The following is a 22,211-nucleotide window of genomic DNA, read 5'->3' as shown; positions in this document are numbered from 1 at the left end:
TGTCATTAATAAAAATTACACTTGAATTGGTGATTTGAAAAACATTTCACAATGATTTAATATGAATTTTCTCACTTAAGATGATTGTGGATTACAACTGCTAGAATTTCTTCTCTTTTTCCCATTCTGTGCCTCCACATGATGACCCTCAACACAGGTTAGATTGACAATAGCCTCTGGCCAGTTAGAGACTCTAGAAATGAAAGGCTCCCTACTAAAACAAAATCATCTTCCGCTTAGCTATTCTGAAACTTGAGAATTTTGTGTCAATTAAGTACAAATACCTAGTCAATAAGAGTAGCAACATCAAAATTGGTATATACTGTTGGGGGCACCATATTGTCTCATTGATCTAAGGGACTTAGTGCCCCAAATTCAATGCCTACTTCCTCCCCAAAAGTATGAATTTGGGTGTGTGAAACACTTGGTATTTTGTTTATCTTATGAAGTGTTCTTCGATTTTAGTGTTAACAAAGTTTGTATTAGGGCTGTTATAGAATCACAGGGGGTCTTGATCCCCTCAGTACCTTTTTTTTTTGTTGTGAATTAAGTTGCTAAAATGAAGGAGAATATAATTTTCAGCAACAGAGAAGGAATATCACATCCTCACACAGAAGTGAAGGAACTTATTCTAAAAGATAAAACTACCAGACAGAAAAATCATCCCATTGGGAGTCAAAGACATAATGCATTGAGAGAGTAACGTATTCCAGACTGTGCACACTGTGCTGCACACGTTCTCCCATGACACGTGCATTTCTGCTCCCACTTTTTGGAGCTCACAGAAGATAAGCAACCTACCCAGGGTCACCAAAATTTCCTACGGCGGAGCTAGAATTCCAGCTTAGGCTCTGTCTTGCTCCAAATCAAGCATTCTTAACCTGGATCTACACTACCTCAGGGAGTCTGTGGAAAGAACTTAGGGATTCCATGAACATGGATGGGAAAATTTTGCATGTTTATTTTTGTTTACCTCTAACTGAAATTGAACATTTTCTTTAATTATGAATGCAGACAGTCACAGAAATGTCTGTGGTATATGTGGACATCATCATCTATAAAAAGCACAGGTATTTTTCTATCACAATTCAGTTGTTGCAGGTATCTTGCAATAACATTTACTTACCATTATTGATAAAGTATAGTAGTTTATTCTTAACAGATTGTCATGGGCATTCCAATATAATTTGTTTTCCTTGTAGTCCTTGGAATTTTATTTTTATACTTTATACTTATTTAGTCATTTTTATTATATTTACATTAACTATTTTATGCCTATTTTATATTTATATTTTTCCACACATTTAGAAGTATTATTCTGAAGTTAATCCATTGGACTGCTGAAAGGATGCATGGCCAACAACCTTGAAAACCTGTTTTGAACCTTCATGTCTTATTCATATAATCTTTTTTTTGTTCTTATGCCATATCTGGATATAGAGCAGAAATGTAATGGTTCTCACAACTCAGCTACAGTACCATTCAGTTTAATGGCAGAAAAGGAGAGACAGTAAAGGAAACATCTAGAACACCTAACACATCTATTATTTCTAAACACACGTGTATCTGCAGAACAGATACATTGAAAGGGATTATGTTTCCTTTCTTACCAGTCAAGACCTCCAGAGATACCCATTCATTTTACATAGGCCAGTATCAATCGGCTTAAAGTTATTTCTTTCTTTTACCTCTGGTTTTGAGTTGTGTTCAAATTATTAATGGTGCTTAGTTTTAGTTGATTCCTGAACATAAACATCCCAGTCAGACTTCCAGGCCTGCTGACCCTGTACCTGGATCTGGGCTTTCTCATCTATGTTGAGTTACTAGGCGTAAACCAAGTTGCGTACCTCAGAAACCCACCAGCCTTTGCCTAAAGTCGCATTGGTTTCAGTAAGTTAGTGTGTGGACCTATCTCTTGGTGTGTATTTATAGGTTTATTCATTAATGAGTAAACATCAATGAGTAGTTTGCTCAATAAACCTATTAAATGCTGAGCATTATTGTAGGCACCAGAGATATAAAAAGGTTGCTTAAAAAGAGGTTTTGAGGAATTTCTCTTTATTTCAAAGTGTTGGCTAGTTATTAATTAATTATTAATAATTTTTTACCCTTTAACTGGATTGTTGGATACCCATATAACTATGTCCAGATTCTGAAATGTTCCCACAGACACAGTGGACTGAAGGACTTTAGAAGCTCGAATCTTCCTTGACACTTACCAGGAAGATGTCAATATTTTAATATTTCATTAAAATGAAAGTCAGTCCACATCAAGGTTAACAGGTGGACATCCAGTTGGCTTCAGGGCAGACTCAGCCCATCTGGCTTCATGGGGCCCAGAGTTGTCTTGTCTTAGAAAAGTACAGACTTGGAAAATGAAAGGGCATATATAACATTTGTTTTCTTCTCAGTAGATGGACAAATTGGAGCCATGTGTGTGTATCTTTAAAGATATGATTGCTCCAAGGTCAAATGCCAAATCCTTTGGGAAGGGATGGGCATGTGGATTGGCTGGGATGTTTGGTTCCCAATCTGCCTCTGACAACTTCTGTGACCTTGAGAAAGTCAATTAACAACGCCAGCTCTCAGATTCTCCATTTGTAAAATGATTGGATTATAAATCTCAACTCTGTCTTCCAGTTCTAAACCTTTATTTATGTGATTGAGGCATCACAAACATAGTGAGGCCTTACCTTTTACTTTTTATTGATGTTGAGAAGATAAAGCTTCATTTCATAAACATCTGTTCCATGAAGTATCATCTTTGATGTTGACATCATAATTAAAAGGTGTGATTTACAAATTTCCTGTTAAAGTAAGAGGGTTGGTTAATACCAAATAATAAAAAATGCTGTGTACTGTATCACAAATTGTAGATAAATATTTCAGTCAAGCCAGAGAGAGGGGTATGAAAATATATTTGCTAAATTTTCTACATTATACTTAACATACATTATTTCTAAATAGATGTCTTCTAAACTAATTATTGGGTTAATATTAACAGTAGGATTGAAGCCTTTGCATCGATCCTGTAGTTTGATATAATACACGTGTTTAAATGTTTACAATAGTAAATACTAGATTTTCCGCATTGTTGGGTAACAGATCGATTCTTTCCCACAGCTGATTGTTAGGATTCTGTGTTACTCTCTACTCCTGAGATTAGTAAATGGTATTACGTGAAGCCAAGTGAAAATGGATGGTTTTGATGTAAATTAAACATTGAAGTTCCCATCTGCTGACAAGACTGTTTTACCACAGTCCTTTCTGGAATGTCACTGAGAAAGTTGTTGGAAAGAAGTGCATGAACTTTCTGTCTGCACATTTGCCCAGAGGCCTTCTTGATAGGAATCTAAAAAAAAAAAAAGTGTGTGAAAGTCATACTGTCACTCTTAGATGAAGTCTATAAATGGGGTCTACTGTTGGTAGACAGTAATTCAATATAAGGTGGCATTATCAGCTAAAAATAACTTTGTATAGCATGATGACACATGTGACTTGAGTTTGTTTTCTAACCAAATGTCATTTATGTTCATGATTGATATGAATGAGAGATTACATCAAAAGTCTAAACACATCTTTTTCCCCAAGGTAAAATCTGGACAATCATACAACCAGGATGGTTATACCCCATTCCTTCTTGGCAGTTCCATCCATGTTAAAACGCTAATAGATACATTTTATAAACTTTATCTTGACTTTTCTTTTTCCACCTTCAGTAGACTTTGTACTGGAGTGAAAACTTGGAATGCTATTAACACTTGGTCTGGGGAGAAAAGCAAAGGGAGAGGAATAGGTTTTCCTCAGCAATTATATGAACTCCGTTTGTAAATGCACTTTGAGAGCCTGCTGCAAGGCAAATTCACAGATGCCAACTTCTACACAGACGGGTAACCATTAAAATTGTAAACAGCTAAGATAAATTCCAAAAGCCTAAGCTTGATACCAAGTTTTTGACCTGCATACTGAAAAGAGATGAATCTCGGGGAGATGTAAACTTGCCCTCCAACTTTCTGATATGAGGTCAAGACCAGTATGTTTAGAAAAACCTCTGGTTTAAGGAAATTAATACTCTAACCATATCAGAGGTCCAAAACCAAAAATCAACCCCACTAAACTGATAGTCAATGCATTTTCCTGTAGAAAGTCAGAATCTGCTTGAATCTCTACTCTTCAACACAGGCATTTGCTTTCGTTTGCTGTAATGAGTATAAACTCAGTCCAGGTTTATTTGCCGTCCCTTCGCTTTCCTACGAGAACTGGTCAGAGTTCTCGTCTTTGTGATGATAAAAGGTCGTCATAAGTGGGGATTTCCACTTCGGAATTCCTTTTCCAACTGTCAGCTGTTGGTGGATTTAATGACAGTATTCTTTCATCGCAGTAAATATACAGTGTGTTTGCCAAATCAGAAGAGACATAAACCTAGTCTAGCAATGTTTTTGAAAATTACTATGGAATGCGTGGTGGTGGCCTGTGGCAAAGAAAGACAAGGCAGAGCAGAATGAGACTGGCTGGTCTGAACTGTGAGCCTGCCAGTTGAGTCATTAGCTGGCTTTCATGGTAACTCATTTGCTTATTTATTCAGTAAGTACTTCCATCCTGGCGCCATAGGGGCCCCCTTTCCATGCCCTGGAAGCTTGCAGCATTAGTGCGTACATATCAATATCCCAATACACAACAGTCAGATGTCTGGACCAAGCCTGAGCTCAGAGGACTGGACACGGAGGAATCCGTCTTCCTAACAAAGGACTATTTGCAATAGACAACCACCCAAGAAGAAAAAAAAATCCACTTGATTGATTGTTGCCAGATCAAAGAAATCACCCTTGTTATTTTTTTATGACCTCTGTTCTGATTTTTGTCTGTCTCTGAAAAGACATAGCACAGTATAACACTGTTAAGCCAACCAGATAATTTAAAAAAAAAGAAACGAGAGGACAGAGCAAGGAGAGTCGGAATTTAGGTTAGAAATGAGTTCTACACAGCGCTGCAAGTAAAAAATGTATGTCTCAAATGAAAACAAGCGAAATTCTAACTGTACACATTTACTTCATTAAATACTGAAACAAAGGGCTGAGCTGTAAATGCCAAGCTCTATGTCTGGAGCTCTTGGTTTCCTGAACCTCTACTCCTTTTCTTAAAAATGGTTTCATTCTTGGCTTTAGGTTTTAAAATACAGAAATACTTGATACGTCATTCTAAATGGATTCTTCAAGTAATAGTTTATTAAAAAGATGATGTATTCAATGGACTTTCCTGTCTCCTATATGTAACCACTGGATCATTCCAAACTTTTGAAAAGGGTACTTGTGCATAGAAACCATCAAAGATAAAAATATTTCTATATTGACCATTTTTATTAGCTAACAAGTTAAATCACAAAATAAAGTTTTCCATTGTTCAGTCCACAGTGCGACAGCTTCAGACGGCAGTTTTACATGCTGTGAGCCCAGTCAGCCATTTACGTGTAACTGGTCAATCAACATACTCAGCATGTCGTATTTGTATTTAAGGCAGGCTTTGATTTTCACTCACAGGTAAATACCTTGAACTGGAAAACCTTTGTTGGTTGCTCTCTCCTACTGATTATTTAGACATCTTGATGCCTGTGACATCACATGAAATGTTGATAAGCCCTGAAAAGAATTCTCATCGAACAGGTCAACCATAAAACACCACCCGGTGTGGTCGACTTTGTAAAGCAGGTGACTGGCACGTCACGGAATGGCTGCTGTGGACAGGCGAGCGGACAGAAGTGACCTGGGTGAACTGCTGGTCATTTTCTGGATCTCTGTTAGGGCAGTGCTTCTCAAACTTTCGTACACATAAGAGTCACCTGGGCATGATGTCAACTGGCAATTTTGAATCAACGTATATGAAAGAGGCCTGAGATCTTGCAGTTCTAACAAATTCTCAAGTGATTTTGAGAGTGTTGGTTCATGGATCACACTTGGAAAGCAAATTATGACAGTGCTACTTAAGAATTTTTGGTGAGGGAGAGTCTGTGGTGGGGTGAATGTGTCCATCAACCATCCTATTATCAAGAAGAGAAGAGATGGAGGTGGCAAAGTACAGTGTATGGAATTTCTCTCATTTCCTTCTAATCTCACTTTCTATGTCTAGGAGGACAAGAAAACCAGATGAGAAGTGAAAAGTTTCATTCAAAAGTTGCTCATCTTCGTGACAGTACGTAAGTTGGACATTTAATTTCTATTGAATAGTCTGTTTTCACAAAAGTGCTTTCTCTTACAAAGTGATTTCCATTCGAATGCAGATTTGTAGGAAAAATTCAGGTAACGCTATGTGAAAAGTTGATTAGTTGACGGAGTTCTGTGCATGCATTATTCCTAATCCATCCAAAGGGCTCGTCATCTTCCACGTCCTGCTTTTGTTTTGTTTCATCTACGATTTTCCACTGGGGCCCTAAGCTCAAGGAGCTTTACCGATGTAGACACTGGGGCATGTAATGGAAGAGAACGAAATGGGCCACAGGCATCGAAATGGGCCCTTGGCCTCTTTAACGCAGCGCTCTCCTCGGCTGAGCTAATGCCCCACATGTTTGTAGCTGCCTAGGCTAAGGGAGATGGAGGTCTCTTCCTTTCTTCTCCAGTTGCTGAAGATGTTTCAAATGGTCCCACTGGACTATTGAGATGTATTTGCTCAGCGTATCTGCCAGGTTAGCCCAGATCTTGCAATTTATTGGTGCATTCTGTCAAACCACAGGCTTACTCTGGTAAATTAAAGGGGGTTTTGGACATTATCCCTAGAAAGCTAGGTAATGGGGGATTGAGATCTTGGGACAGCCATAGTATTGCTGACAATATCTTTGGAAAATGTAAACAGTTATGTCTTATTCTCTGTATGCTGCTAACCCTGGTTAAATCATTTTTTTTAAAAAAAAAGTATCACCATAGCATAGCTTTCTTGCTACTAAATCATCCACCTGCAGCAGGCCTTGAAAAGATGTTTGACAAAGGAAGTTACATCCATCTGCTTTTCACAGTTAACCTAACGAGATGTCTGGAGACTGTGAACTAAAACTTTACTCTGTGAGGTTGCTGCAATGGCAGGGGTATCCATTCGGGTTCAAATAATTATCATCCTGACCAATAGTTCTGTATCCAGCGATTCCCAGTTTCACCAGCTACATGGAAATCACTTGCCAGAGTATATTTTGGCACTCTGTGGCAGGAGTTTCACTAAAAATTAATGTTTTATTCTCTGAGCCATTTTTTCCTCATGCCAGGCCTCACTAATCCAGCGTATCAGACAGAACTACTTACTAATCATTTTTTGTGGAACCCATTTTTTTAGAAAAGCATCAGATTGAACATTCAAACATTATTATATACATGTGGTATTATTTTATGCAGAACAGACTTCTAAAGTGCAGTAAATAGTCTTGATTAAAATGGAAACCTTTAAAGTAATTATAGGCTATAAAATCGAATGGAAGAAGTCTGAAGTAATGCAAGTCAACCAAAACAGCTTTAATGCTGTTTTTCTCTTTTCCCTCTGCCTCGTCCCCTGAAGAGTAGAGCATTCTTAGGAGTGCATCAGTGCTGTGCAGAGGGCCCCCCGAGGACCCTGGAGCCATCCGCTGTGGCGAGGCTGGTGTGGAAAGGGCTGACTGTTCACACCGCGGGCATCCTCTCCTCTGCGCCTTTGCTCAGATCACTCTCCTTTGGAGACACGCATCGTCTCTTTGTCTAAACAAGGGCTTCTCAGCCATGGTACTGCTGATGGATAGTTTGGGCTGGACGGTTCTCTGGGTGGGGGAGGGGGCGGTTGTCCTGTGTACTGTAAGAGGTTTAGCAGCATTCCTGGCCTCTCCACTCACTGGATGGCAGTACAGCCCTCCCTGGTACTAACCACAAATGCCTCCATACATCACCAAACGTCCCCAGTGGGCCACACTGCCCCTGCGTCGAGAACCAGTGCCCAAGTCCTTCTGTCCCTTAAGCCCAGACACCTCCTGCACTGTGAAGCCTCTTCTGACCATGTACATGAGCCCATAATGACTTTTCCATTAAAATTTACATAAAAAAATCCAACTGCCTAAACAACACATACTCACAGTGAACAAGGAAACACCATAGAGATTAAGGGAACGATGGGCCATTTGTCTCTTCCTTGACTCTCCTCTCCTCCTGAGACATAAGCACTATCAGAGCAGGTGCCTTTCCCGACTGCTTTAAGCCATCTCAAGGCAGAAAAACACTATCTTATTGTTTAATTTGAGCCCTTTTCGTTGCTAATTAGTTTGAGTACATTTTCATATGTTTTCTAGTCATTTTTCTCTTTTCTTTTTGTGTTGCTTATTAGTTTCTTTAGTCCATTTTTTTCTAGTTTATTATTTTTCCATATTAATTAGGATTAAAATCCATATTTACATTATAGTTATAAATCATTTGCTTGCTGTATGTATTGCAAAAATTTCTCCCAGGCTGTATGCTCATATGCAGTTGTGTATTAAATTGTTGTACAGACAGAAATGTCTAGGTTTTCCTTTATGGCTCCTGGATTTTATACACTTTCTTACACTCCCTTCCATTGTAAGTTATGACACAGCATACTTATGCCCTACCACTAAAATACAGTAAAACACTGAAAAGAACAATAATTATTCTAATAAACGCATTAATAGTTAAAAAGAAACAGATTCCTAACACACAAAAAAGCACTGAAGTCCATACAGGGCTTCATCACAATCTGAACGTAGGATGACGGATGGGATGTGAGGAAGTGTTTAGCCTGCTGAATTTGGAGAAAAGAGCAAAAGGTCCAAAGACTGACGAGAAGCACATGAAAAGGCTTCCAGGTTGGTAGATGGTCAAGCCAAGAGCAGAGGATGTGGGGAACTGGGCCCCGTGAGCGTGCTGCCTCCATTCAGCTGGATTTGTCTGCTCTGTGATCAGTGGCTCTCACTTGGTGGTTGTAAATATTAAGAAGCGGGGAGGACAGCTTATGAAGCAGTGTACCATCTTTGCTATCCTGACATCATTCCCCTCTTTACCATTTGTAGATGAGCTTTTGCATTGTAGTGACAGACTGTGCACTCAGCAACATGGGTGGAATTTAAAAACACAATGCCCAGGTGAAAAAGCAGGAAAACAGCAGGGAATTGATTGCACAAGACTCCTTATGTAAATTCACAGCACAAACAAAGCACTATGGATTTTACAAGGATACACGCATATTTAAGGATCTGTTTCAAACACAGCAGTGGAGGTAGGTGCCTAATGGAGGGAGGGGGATTGAGGCGAGGACACAGACAAGAGAGTGAAAACAAACTGAAACAGGAGGGGACTCTTGCAATCACTAATGTATCTCACATGGAAGGAAACTGCATCCCAGAAGCATCTACACTTTAATTTAAATCCTTTAAGTGGAATTCCTAGCACAGAGTTCAGCATGCAGGAGGCAATAAAATCTTGAACTAATTTGAATGGACTAGAAAACGCCTAGTAGTGCTCACCGCGACCCAATCGGGGGATGAGAGCTGTAGCCAGGTCCTATGTCGGCTGCCGTCCTCGGAACCTCATCATTAACAACTGACGTATCAGAGTGTTGATCTCAGGTCAATAGTGGAGTTAATTACCCTCCCTAGTGCATTCTCCAGCCATCCCCCCATCCATTCCCCGTCCAGATTTATCATAAATTCTACATGGTTTAATGCCTACTGGAGAAGTGTACAAAGTATGAAATTTTATACTACATCAAAACTACACAATTATGTCTGGAAGATTTTAAATACAATGTTTACTAAAATGTTAAGTTTTTGCAAACACTGTTTCATCCCAACTTAACTTCTTTAGTGCCTGGAGCCTGTGTACCTGTAGTAATTTCCATAGTTGGTAGACACAGTCCTTGAACATTTAGAATTTAGCAGTTTGGAGTTGAGGTGTTTATGAGCCCTGGTGACACTGTGCACATGGGAAGTCTCCTGGAGCCCAATGCACAGGGGGCATTTTAGAAGCAGACATATGTGTGCCAACTGGGATGTCACAGCAGAGTCTTGCTGACAGTGTTTAATGCATTTAAAGACATGCTCTGTGCTTTTTAGAAAAATTCATAAAACTGGAAGGGTACCCACACTACAACTTTATATGTTAAAAAATATCAGACGTTCTATCCTGGTTGTTTTACTCCTTTTCCCTGAAAGTTCTGCATTCATGCATCTGAAGTCTGAGAAAGGGAACCGGTTTTCAAACCACTAGTGAGGATTTTCCATCTTTACCATTTTCTTTTAGGCAGCATTGTCTAATCGATAAAGCTGGAACACTGATTTTAAAAATGGGATTTTAATTGGGCTCTCATATATCACATATTTCACAATAACTATTTTCCTGAGATAGACTTAAGTTTAGAGTCTCAGAAAGGCCAATAATAAGTGAATTTGTTAAAAAACAATGGATACTAATGTTTACATAAGTAGCTTAAACAAAGGGTATGACAGGGATTTTTTGGAGTGATGGGCATCTCAAAACACCGGCATTTGGTTTCTAACTTTTTACACTAGTTAAATGGGCTTGAAGAAATAGGCTTCTTTTTGTAAAGTAACTGATAAAATACACCTAATTTTTTTTTTAAAAAAAGAAATGAATGAAATACAGTGGTTTGCTTTTTTGAGAAAAAATATTGAAAACAAATGAAAAGGCTTTTTGACAAAATCACTACCTTGATCTCAGAGGACAGTGCCAGGCAGTAGCCTTTCCTCTACAATTCTGGTTTGGATCTCTCTTTGAGTGTTGCCACAGGGGCATATTTTCAGCTTCTAACTCTACTCTTAAGGAGCAGAAGCAGATCTTCCCAGGAGATGTACATCTTCCTCAGAGCTGTCTCCTGGGATTGTCTGTATCCACAGCTGTCAAGAGGGGAGGGAAGAGGAACTTGTAGAGAAGGCTTTGATCAGTGCCGCCCGTTGAATCAAACCCAGAAACACACAGTCCAAACCATGTATAGCCAGCATGGCGCTGCTGCTAATTCCTCTTATGACCTTAATAACTGGAGAACCCTGGAATAAGAGATTTTTAGCTGTGAATTAAAGAATGGCAATATATTGGCTTTGATGCTGTCAAAATGAAATCTGCATTACCAAAACTCCGCAAGCAAGAAGATTAATTATATTTGTTCAACCTTTTTTTCTTAACCAATCACTAACAAATTATAAAAGTAAATGGAGTCTTATTTGGGAAATAATTTTTGGTTATTATCTCAAATGGAGTGCTGCTAATTTTGTTGGTCCAGTCAATGTGCTGATTGCTATACTTCTTAATTCTACTTTATCTCTCAGCGATGGAGATCATATTAAAATCTTTTGAAAATAAAGCCAAACATTGTTTAACTGTTAGATTAACCTTCACTGAGTCAATGAGATTCCTAATGAATAAATCCATTGCATTATATTTGATTTGACTTTATAAAAACAGTATCAGAGCTAATTGACAATATAATGGAGGGTTTGCAAGAACTACCTTAGAGGTTTTTATTTCCTCCTCTTTCTCTTTGTTTCAAAATTAGACTGTGGCTCAGTTTCTGCATAATCTTTGGTTTAAGCCCCCATTCAAGGGGCAGGGTCAGAGCTGGACAGCTCTTGGCTATTAAGGAGTCAGTTCTTTCTCAGGCAATTGGCCAAACTCGACTGCAGTGGTATCAATTGTAGGTATATTATTGTATTCATTTTACTAAAGGGCACGTCACTTTTTTTTCCTCCAGGAATTTTTAGCAAGTGGTTAAAAATAACCTTTAAGAAAGGTTATATTCCTGCTGAGGCCTAGCCAAACCTTTTGGATGGAAATCTACATCTATCATACTCAGATCTGTCAAAGTAAGTCTAGTGAGCAGTTCAGTAGACACAAGGTTGAATTCAAATGTCATTGAGCCATGTTTTGTGGAAAAGTGGCTGGCCGAGGTGACCTTTGCGTGCCAACGTTCCATTTTGTAGTTTGAAAAGTAAGAAAAGCGAGTCCACAAAATGATATCGTTTTAGGACGTGAGTCGAGCACAAAGACAGATCCACATTTTAATTCTGAAATTGTCAGCTTTAGCTGAGGATGAACGTGAATCTAACCACCTCTTAGATTTTCATTCAATCTTAACCTGAAACATTCTTTTAAGAATAGATAATGTCCACTGTTGGTCAAGAAGGTGTGAGTTTAGCAATTACAGAAAAAAAAGCTGTTTCAGTAATTCTCCATTAAACACTTGTTGCTTTAAAATATACTGCATAGTCTATCATTTTGTTTTGTTGTTTTTTTTCCTTCCAGTTTTATTGAGAGAGAATTGACATATGGCACTGGGTAGGTTTAAGGTGTACAGCGTAATGATTTCTGTTCATTCTGTAACAGTGAACTGTGGCTGTTAATTTCCCCCAGGAAGTTCTCTAATCCTCTCTAGGATTAGAGAACTCTAACAACACTAGACAAAGTTAGTTCTAGTGTTGTTCTCTAACAACACTAGACAAAGTTAACAATTAATCATTAACAGTAAGTGATAATGAAGAGCGTTCACTACAAAGGATCTAAATGGAAATAATTTAAAGATGACCTGTTGCACTTTTATATATTTGCAAAAAATGCTAAAAGGAGCTGAATCACTTTCCATAGTACTAGTGGAAAAAATGGTCATATTCTCACTCAGTGAGCATTTATTACACCTCTTGTGTACATAGCTGTTTATAGATAGATTCTAAATGTGTGAACCACAAAACCAAATCATTCCCGTAACCAGTGACATTCTATCTAGAAAAGCCAAAACTCTTTTGAAACAGGTACCCACACAGAACAGCCATTGTCACCTCACTCACTTTCTTCAACACTAAGGGGGTTTAGGTCAACAAATGCTGGATTCTTCTGCTCCTACTTTTAGCTTTCTCTTACCCACCACCTCTCTGAGAATATAATGTAGGGACACATGGACCAGCTGAGCATCCTCTAACTTTAGAGATGAAGCCATTGTTCCCATGATTATCTTATTGTGTTCGGGATGACAACTTGCACGGAGGTTGGGGAGAATAGAGCACACACTTGTTCTGCCAAACTGTCCCTACACCTACTGATTCTTCTCCTCTTACACCCTCTTTCTGGATGCTTCTAGCCACACTCTTGGTTTAAAGTATCACCGATATGCTTATGATCCCCCAGATTATACTCCAGCCATGCCTCTCTTCTGTGTAAACACTGTCATATGAATCTCTCTACTGCATATCTCCACCTCCATACATTACAGACATGGTGTATGTGTTCTCTCTACCCTCCTGAAAACTCTTATTAAGTCAAAAATGCGTGTCTCCCACTTCAGATGTACTACTCATCTTTTCCACCAGATCCATTATGTTTAAAACCTGGGGTGACTTTAGGCTCCATGTTCTCCCTTGTATCATGGTAGCTGTTCAATAAGTCTTGTTGATTTTACCTTCTAAAGACTTGAAAAGTAGAATAAATATCCACTATTTGTTTATTTAAGACTCACCCAATAATTAACTTGATAAAAACAGGTTAAAACAAAATAATTAGTAGAAAACAAACAATTGTTGTAGAACGAGGATTGGCAAACCATGCCTTCTGAGTAAAATCCTCTCTGGTCATTAGTGGTCTTTAAAAAATGTATTAAAAACATTGTATGGCATTCAAGCTAAGAGTGATTTTTACATTTTTAAAAGGTTGCCAAGTGTGTGTGTATTCACAAAGAAGAATATGCAATAGAGACAATATGGCCTGAAAAGTCTAAAATAGTTACTATCTGGCCTCTTAGAGAAAAATTTATGATCCCCTATTGTATTGAAATAAGCAGATAAACTTCACAGTCCAAGTTGCTGGTTGGCATATTTATGAAACCTTGTAATAAACAATTTAGAAATTTGATTTCAAATTTTCTCATAAAGATAGGGTATAGTATACATAAAATTAAGCTTCCTCAAATATTTTGCAGTTTGTTCCCAAATAATGAGTATAGGAATAATATTTTTATATCCAATCTTCTAACATTGTGGGATGAATTAAATTTGTACTATATTTGCTACATCATATGATGAATATATACATCATATTGAGACTATATTTCAGATGCAGCTGTAAAAGCTTTAAAGAGAAGATGAGGGGAAAAAAATTCAAGGAACCCAAGCAATTTCAAAATGAATGAAACCCTTCAGTTATCAATTTAAAAGTGGACAAAATTCCACCAGGTATCAATATAAAGTCACCATGGATATGGTTTGGAATAGGACCACTAATCAGTCCATTAATTTACTTAGCAGTAAACAGCTAACGAGCATGTACTTTGTGCCAAGGATCATGCTAAGTGCTTTCTGTTAAGGATGGAAGATGCATATAAGAATATTTGTGATAAAATGAGGTCTACGCTCTAGCAGAGACATGCATTAGGTACAGCAGTAGGAAAAATAGGATAGATCAGCTTTGCTGAGTGATGGCCTGCTAAGGGTGTCCATGTAGGAGGATGCCTGAGCTGAATCTTAAAGGAATTGGAGTTAACCAGCTGGACCAGTATGGGGAATGTGGATAACATTGGTAGAGGGAATGGCATGAATGGTCCAGGCAAGGGACAGGCATATGAATCAGTAAGGTGGGCTGAAAGCCATGGTACATCCGGGGTAGATGGGATGTGTGTGCGCAGTTAGGAGAACATCAGGGTATGAGGCCAAGGGTTCTGATCACATAAGGGTCATTAATACTGAGTAAAGGGTGTGGAGTTTCTCCTATGGGCTACAAAATAACTGTTGGCCAATGTTAATTGGGACAGTAATATGAAGTTTATATGCAACATACTTGGTGGTGGGGAAAAGATAAATTGGAAAGGGAGAGGCATGAAGTAAGTCAGGAGGCTATTATAGCAGTGGAGGCAAGAACTAAGGAACCAGATTCATCTACTTACAGAGGACTTTGAGGAGAGTGGTAGGATTGGAAATATATGGAAGACAAAATTAATAGGACTTAGTAAGCCATTTGATTTGGGTAGTAGGAAAAAGAGAAGCAACAAGGATGACGCTCAGGTCTGCGGCTTACACACGGGGTGAATTGTAAGGCAAAGGTCAACAAATGGCAGCCCCTGGGACAGATCTGACCTGCTGACTATTTTTGTAAATGAAGTTTCATCGGAATGCGGCCATGCCCACTCATCTACGTGTTACCTGTGGCTGCTGCTGGACTGCAGTGGTAGAGCTGACTGCTTGCCTCAAGAGTTTATGGCTCACAAAGCCTAAAATGTTTACTATTTGGCCCTTTACATAGTTAATTGATCCCTGGGTTAAGGCATTAGCTGAGACAAGGAACTTTAAATAGGAACAGGTTGGGATAGTAAGAGCAAAGTTGGAGGTGCTAGGTTGAGATGCATGTGGCCCCTCTGGATATATGGGGCTGTAGGTTAAAACATGAGTGGATTAAATTGCAAGGATTGGAACACAGGATGGGAAGAGAATAGATGATGGGAATCAGGATAAATCTTGGGGCACATGTGGGCTGTGTATCTCAGACTTTTATTGGTTCTAGCCCACCCAATGTAGGAGGCCTAGAGCAGGTAACGTGTATGGAAGACAACACCCACGACCCCCAGGGTACGGCATGATAGTAACATGCCTGCAATACCTTTTCTCTACAAAGTTGATGTCTAAGATGATCTGGTTTGTCCCAAGAATTCTGGTGGTTTTTCTTCAATTCTAACTGTATACGTAGGACAAAAACAAAATACAGCAACTTATATAACAAAAATAATGTACGTATTTCTGTTTTTCTGCTTAAGATCTCACTGTCATCTAAAAATCTAAATATACTCAACACCACGGAGCAACCTGAGATAGACAAGGTACCATGTGTATTTAAGGGAGGCCACCTCCCTCAGAAAGAGATGGAGTGCTAGGATTTTACTCTTTCATGTACAAATCACTAAATAATAGTTTTCACATTAAAAAAAAACTGTATTCGAAAGTCTTAATATTTAAACTGGACAAGTGAGGCTGCCCAAAGGGAGGAGGTTGGAAGGTAGGAGGGAGGCTCTGAGCCCTATCTCTGCTGTCCCAAGGGAGCTTATGAGGAAGCCCCTGAACCCTTGATCTCTGGGGAACATAGTTTGAAAATCGGTACATCAGACCCTGAAGATATGTATTTTAACTACCAAAAACTTCAAAGAGCCAGAGCACCCAGTCACGGAATTGCCTGAAAAATGATGAGCTTGTTTCTTCTTCTTCCAGAATTGTGGTTCTGAGCACTGATTCACTGCATGGAAGACAGATCCTTCTATAAACGAATTCCCATGTTCAGCTGTGTGGACACTTCTGGGGAGAGGTGAGTCTGTCCAGTGCTGGAGGAAGCCTGAATTCATCTCCAGGGATTCAGCAGCTGTTAAAGGAGTGACAGACGAGAGTCTCTGTTCATAACACTTGCCTGTGAGCGCCCCATGGTGACTTCCCATGAGCCTCTTCACATCACACCTTGAATGGGGATGCAGTCTTCTCCCAGGAGGCACCATGAGTGGGCACCTTGACACTCAGTCGGGATGTCTTGCCACTGACTCTTCAGGGAGGACAACCTGGCTTAGAAACAGTGCTTTCCACTCAAGTATAAACTCAAGTTTGTCTTTCTTTCTTTTCTTTCTTTTCTTCCTTTCCTTTCCTTTCCTTTCCTTTCCTTTCCTTTCCTTTCCTTTCCTTTCCTTTCCTTTCCTTTCCTTTCTTTCCTTCCTTCCTCCCTCCCTCCCTCCTTTTTCTTTCTTTCTTTCTTTCTTTCTTTCTTTCTTTTCTTTCTTTCTTTCTTTCTTTCTTTCTTTCTTTCTTTCTTTCTTTCTTTCTTTCTTTCTTTCTTTCTTTCCTTTCTTTCTTTTCTTTCTTTTCTTTCTTTCTTTCTCTTTCTTTCATCTATCAATTTCCTTGTTTCCCTGTATGTGTATGTGTTACGAACACTTAACATGAGATCAACCCTCTTAATTTTTTTAAAGTACACAGCACAGTATCGTCAACTACAGGCACTATGTTGCACAGGAACTCCAGAATTTATGCATCTTCTGTCTAAAACACAAGTCATTGCTCTCCTGATATTTTCCCAATGGCTCTTGGACAGATCCTAGGTAACAAACACGCATGCCTTTCCACAGAAGGCTCTGTAGATGCTGGACTCTCCCTCTGCTCTCTGGATGGCACTCCACGAGGGTTCCCAGAGGACAGTCCTTTGGGGCAACATGGCGCTGTCAGCTGTGACTTTGCAGGTCTACAGAACAGGAGATTATTTTTATTGGAAGGCAATAAATACCAAACACTGTCATTACGATTTCTTCTCCTGGCCTTTTTTGGGGGCTTCTCTGAGGCACAACAGCCTTAGAAGCTGTATTTGTCAACACTGCAGGGAGAACCAAGCCACCTGTTGGTTTCACTAAACTCGGGTTTGTTCTGTGAATACTGATGTTTTCCAAAGCTCTGTCCTGTCATTCAGAATGGCATTTTATTCTGCTTACTGTGATTAGTTTTTTTCAGGAGAGTTTTAAAAGTGTAATTGCTTTTGTAGTTTGAGGAAAAAAAGGGACACTAAGCATTCAGAGATGTAGATAATTGTTAAGCAGGTTTGAGAGGTTAAGAACATGAGGTTCTGGAAGGGGACAGTACGTACATTTAAATATATGAATTTGTTTCTTTCAAACCTTTACTAAAAAGGGGTTGCAACAATGTAGATAATAAAACTTGAATTTAAATGAATTTCCAAAGATAATGGAGGGAGTTCAAAGAAACGAAGGTGTTGATTGTTCATTGCAGGGTAAATTGGAGACAGTGGATTCAACTATTTGGACATAAAGTGAAACATTCACAGGAATAAGTAGAGTTGGGGTTGATGGTGCATTTATATTAAATAGAAGTAGGCACATATAGCTGCTATTATGATGTCTAACAAACCTAGACAATACTAACATATGTTAAAATAAGACTGTTCTACACCAAGTCCAAGAAGTGTGTTTGATATAAGTCAGGCCCTTATTCCAGATAACTAGTTTTTTTTTATAGCAAAGAAAAGATATGGATAGAGTAGCAGGATCTATCCACTTACCCCCTCATTCATTGATTCATTCTAAGATGTTTATTTGTGCCTATTTTGTACAAGGCACTGTTTTAGATACTCAGGGAATAGCTGTGAATAACAAGGTTCTGGTTTCATGAAGCTTATAATCTAGAGAAGGAGACAAACCATAAGGAAGCTGACAAGTAGTGATTTATATAATTAAATTTCACACAGTGAAATGTTCCATGAACATAAAAGGAAGAGTCAGAAGTTAGAGGGTGATTGGGAACAGTACTTAATATAATGAATATGCAAAGCACTTTAAAGGTATATTGGACACAAGAAGGATGGAGGCTAAGGGTATACCTGGAGCAGCCTCTATTCCTGCTGGTGAGAAGACATATGAGAGGACAAACTGATCATCTAGGAGAGGGGATAGCTCCAGGAGCAAGGTCCCCGAGCCAGTGGAGGCTGAGGGGAGCCGGGGAAGATGGGGAGCTTGGCTCTCAAATGGGGCACAGATTGGTTATTCATTACAATGGGAAGGGAACCCTTGGTGGGTTTGAGTTGAGGTTGGTTACTGTGTTTTGTTTCAAAGAACCCTTTCTTGCTGCAGTAAGACACTGGTTTGTGCACTTTTATATGTGTTGGGGGTGAGATACGGAGCAGGAAGGCTTTTGAAAAGGCCACTGCAGTCGTCCAGATGAAAGACGGTAGAGAGCTGAGTAAGGGTGATGGTGGTGGAACTTGGGAGAAGTGGTTAGATTCCAAAAATATCTAGAAGGGATTGCTGACTAGATATGCTGGTAGATAGGAAGATGGATGTGAGGAAAAGAGAGGAGTCCAAGGATCACCCTCAAGTTTTTAGCCTGTGCAATTGAAAAAAATTATATGCTACCTACAGAAGTGAGAAACATTACAGGAGGAGTAGATGGCAGCAGAAATAAAAAGGCTTTGTTTGTTGGATATTTTAAATCTGAGATGTTTGTTGCATATAGTAAAAGTATAAGCGCTGTGAAAAATGATTCTTAGAGGCAAGATAGCATAACATTTCAAGGTCTATAAACCCTGGAACCAGAATGCCTGGGTTCAGGCAGCTCAGGTTTCTCACTGTAAAATGAAGATTACACTAGCACCCACCTCATTAAGTTATCGTAAGGATTAAATAATAAACAAGTGTAAAGGCGTAAAATGTTGTCTAGCACATGCTAAGCACCTCATACCTGTTGCAGACTTTTAGTGGTAGTATTGATATTACTAAGATGCTTCTGGGTTGATGGCTGACTCCACCAGAGAAGGTCTATGCAGACATGAAATTGACCAATCTCAATACCGAAGTATCAAGTGTGAGCCCATTAAAATTAAAATCCACACTGTGGTTTCCATAATCACTTTACTAATGAGCTTTGTGAGGAAATAATCTGAAACACACTAACTCTTCATTTTGTAGACATTTAGGAGTTGCTCTGTTAGGATGTGAGTACTTTGGACTTGCTGAGTGTGAAAGAATTCTTGTGCTTCACTGACATGTTACTAATCAAAATCGCCTGTAACTCTGAGTTTGTGAACTTCCTTTCTGTGAATTTTAAGTAGGTTTTTTTTTTCACAAGGGGATCCTTCTCTCTTGCAGGTTCTACACACCTCACCCTCGAATCTGTGTCCAGAGAGTACGTAGTTCATAGCAGCCTGCACTTGACTGTGTATCTCTACTGATGTTCGTTGGTGATTTTAGATTGAATGGATTCATGGAGCAAAAGTTCCTGAATAAATATTAAAATATCATTTGTTTTAGTAGATGTTTCTTTAAGTTTTCCGACATAAGTTATGTGGTGTCATAGGCTAGAATATTTATTAGGTTCTTTCTTATAAAGGTAATAGTTTGTAGAGTCAAGGATACTACTGAAGGTTTTCCTTTTGAAGTTATAAGATGATATCACAGCATTTCAACTAAAAGTTCCAACATTTCAGAGCCCTATGCATCTATTTAGTTGCCTCATAATTGGTCCTCCTTATGAATTTTAAATATATAAAAATAACAAAATATTTTCTAAGTGTTCTCAAAATAGAAAAGTTGGTAAAGATCTTATTAAGAAATGTACTTGGACCCCTAAATGGTCATATACCCAGTATAAGCTCTGGTCTGGCTTGTTAGCTTATTTGCTTCAAACTAGAATGAGAGCCTACTGTCAAAAGCATCAATCAAAACATGACGACACATGACTAAACCATCAGCATGACCCAGAGAAAAGCCTCAATGCTGAACACAGCTTGACTCCATTCAGGTGCTTGTTAGGAGTACTTACAAATGGATTTACAATACCTGCTATAATCCACATTGTGAATGAGCCCTCTCTTGCTGCTCTGCTGAGACCAGAATGCATGTGCTCCTGTATGTGTTAGTGGGGGGCAGCGGATGTGGAGCAGGAAAGCCTTTGAAAGAAACCATTGCAATGGTCCAGGCAAGAGATGCTGTTATGGGTTGACCTGTGTCCTCCAAAAATATATGTTGAAGACCTAACCCCCAGTATTTCAGAATGTGACTTTATTTAGAAATAGCATTGTTGCAAATGTAGTTAGTTAAGGCAAGATGAAGTCACCCTGGAGTAGGGTAGGCCCCTGATCCAATGTGACTGGTGTCTTTATGAAGGAAGGAGAGGATACAGGAAAACTGAGACAGGGAGAAGACCATGTGACGAAGGCAGAGAAGGGAGCGATGCAGCCGGAAGCCAAGCAGTGCAGGGATGGCCAGCTACGCTCGAAAATGTGAGGGGCAGAGAAGGATTCCACCCAGAGTCTGAGAGGGAACAAAGCCTGTATGGCACCTTGGTGTCAGACTTCTAGCCTCAGAACTCCGAGAGAATGTACTTCTGTGTTTTAAGAGAACCATTCTATGATCTCTTGTTACGACAGCCCCAGGAAATTAATACAGCTATGAGAGAGCTAATACAAGACAGGCCTTCAACAGTCATTCTTTACAGAGAGCAACTGCCCTTTTAGACAAACTTTCAGAGAAATTTCAATGTAAATTACTGCTGTGTGCTCAAAAGGAATCAAATGTACGACCCAGAGCATCTATGGCAATACATAACCTTAAGCAAATTTATTATTAAAATCTATGACTTACACACCAGACACTGTGCTAGCTTTTATGTACATTAGTTTATCTTTTCATCAAACCCCTGAGGCTTCTGTAATTATTATAATTATTTTTTTTTAACAAATGAGGGAGCTGAGGTTTAGAAAGGTTAAAAATCTTGCCCAGGGTCACAGAGCTAGACAAAGGGGCAGTGGAAAGCCAGGACTCAAGGTCAGTCTGATCTGAAGCCTAAACTCTCAGTCTCTGTCTATGAAGGCTTCACAATTACAGTTGTGAGGTGGGAAAGACACTGCAGGTTAATTTTCCTCTTTCCTCATCCTCTGCTTCCTGCCCTCTCATGCCCGTTGGCCAATTCCAGACAATCGGCGGGGAGACGCAAGGGAAGGAAAGGTAGAAAGTAACATTTCTTCTCAGATACGGAATGAAGAAAGATTTCCGTAAGATCTAGAAGGCCATTCCACGTTGCTGCATCTTAAGATTTTCAGTTGACCCACAAGTTTGTTTGCAATGTGAAATATTTTTTTAGTTTCAGAACTTCATACTTTTAACCCATAAATCATGAAATGTATTTTTTTGTAGGGGGTTGGGGAGGGGTGATAATGGCAAGAGTTATCTATTCTTTAAAAATAACTGGCAAAAATATTACTAGTGATGCTTATATTTGTTGAGAAAGAGCAAACGTTTCCAGGATTCTATTTCTAGATTTGGTCACTGTGTGATGGGGCATCTGACAGAGCCCTGAACAATGGAGCTAACCCTCCCTCGCTGCTCTTCCAGCCCCAAGGAGGGGCCGTGGGGCAATAGGCTCTGGCTGTGAAGACTGGGTATCAATTTTGCCCTTGGTTTCACCTACTTTAGTGGGAAAACAATTCATCTAAAACAGACTACTAAAATTATTCCCTTAGAAAATCTTTCACAAGACAATTCTAGGAAAATAAATCTTTCCATCATGTTTTAAGGGGTGTTTATATAGAGTTTTATGAATTCCATGGTTTCTCTTTGAAGCAAATCATTTACTGGCAAATTAATAATCACTGGGATGTATTTTAGGCTATATACATTTAATGAATCCTTTCATTGTGGCTCAAATTCATTTTATTGACTTAATTTGGCATCTC

The sequence above is a fragment of the Camelus dromedarius genome, chromosome 13, assembly GCF_036321535.1.
Source record: "Camelus dromedarius isolate mCamDro1 chromosome 13, mCamDro1.pat, whole genome shotgun sequence".
Classification (NCBI taxonomy): Eukaryota; Metazoa; Chordata; class Mammalia; order Artiodactyla; family Camelidae; genus Camelus; species Camelus dromedarius.
The sequence above is the reverse complement of the archived record's forward strand: the minus strand, read 5'-3'. Positions refer to the sequence as shown.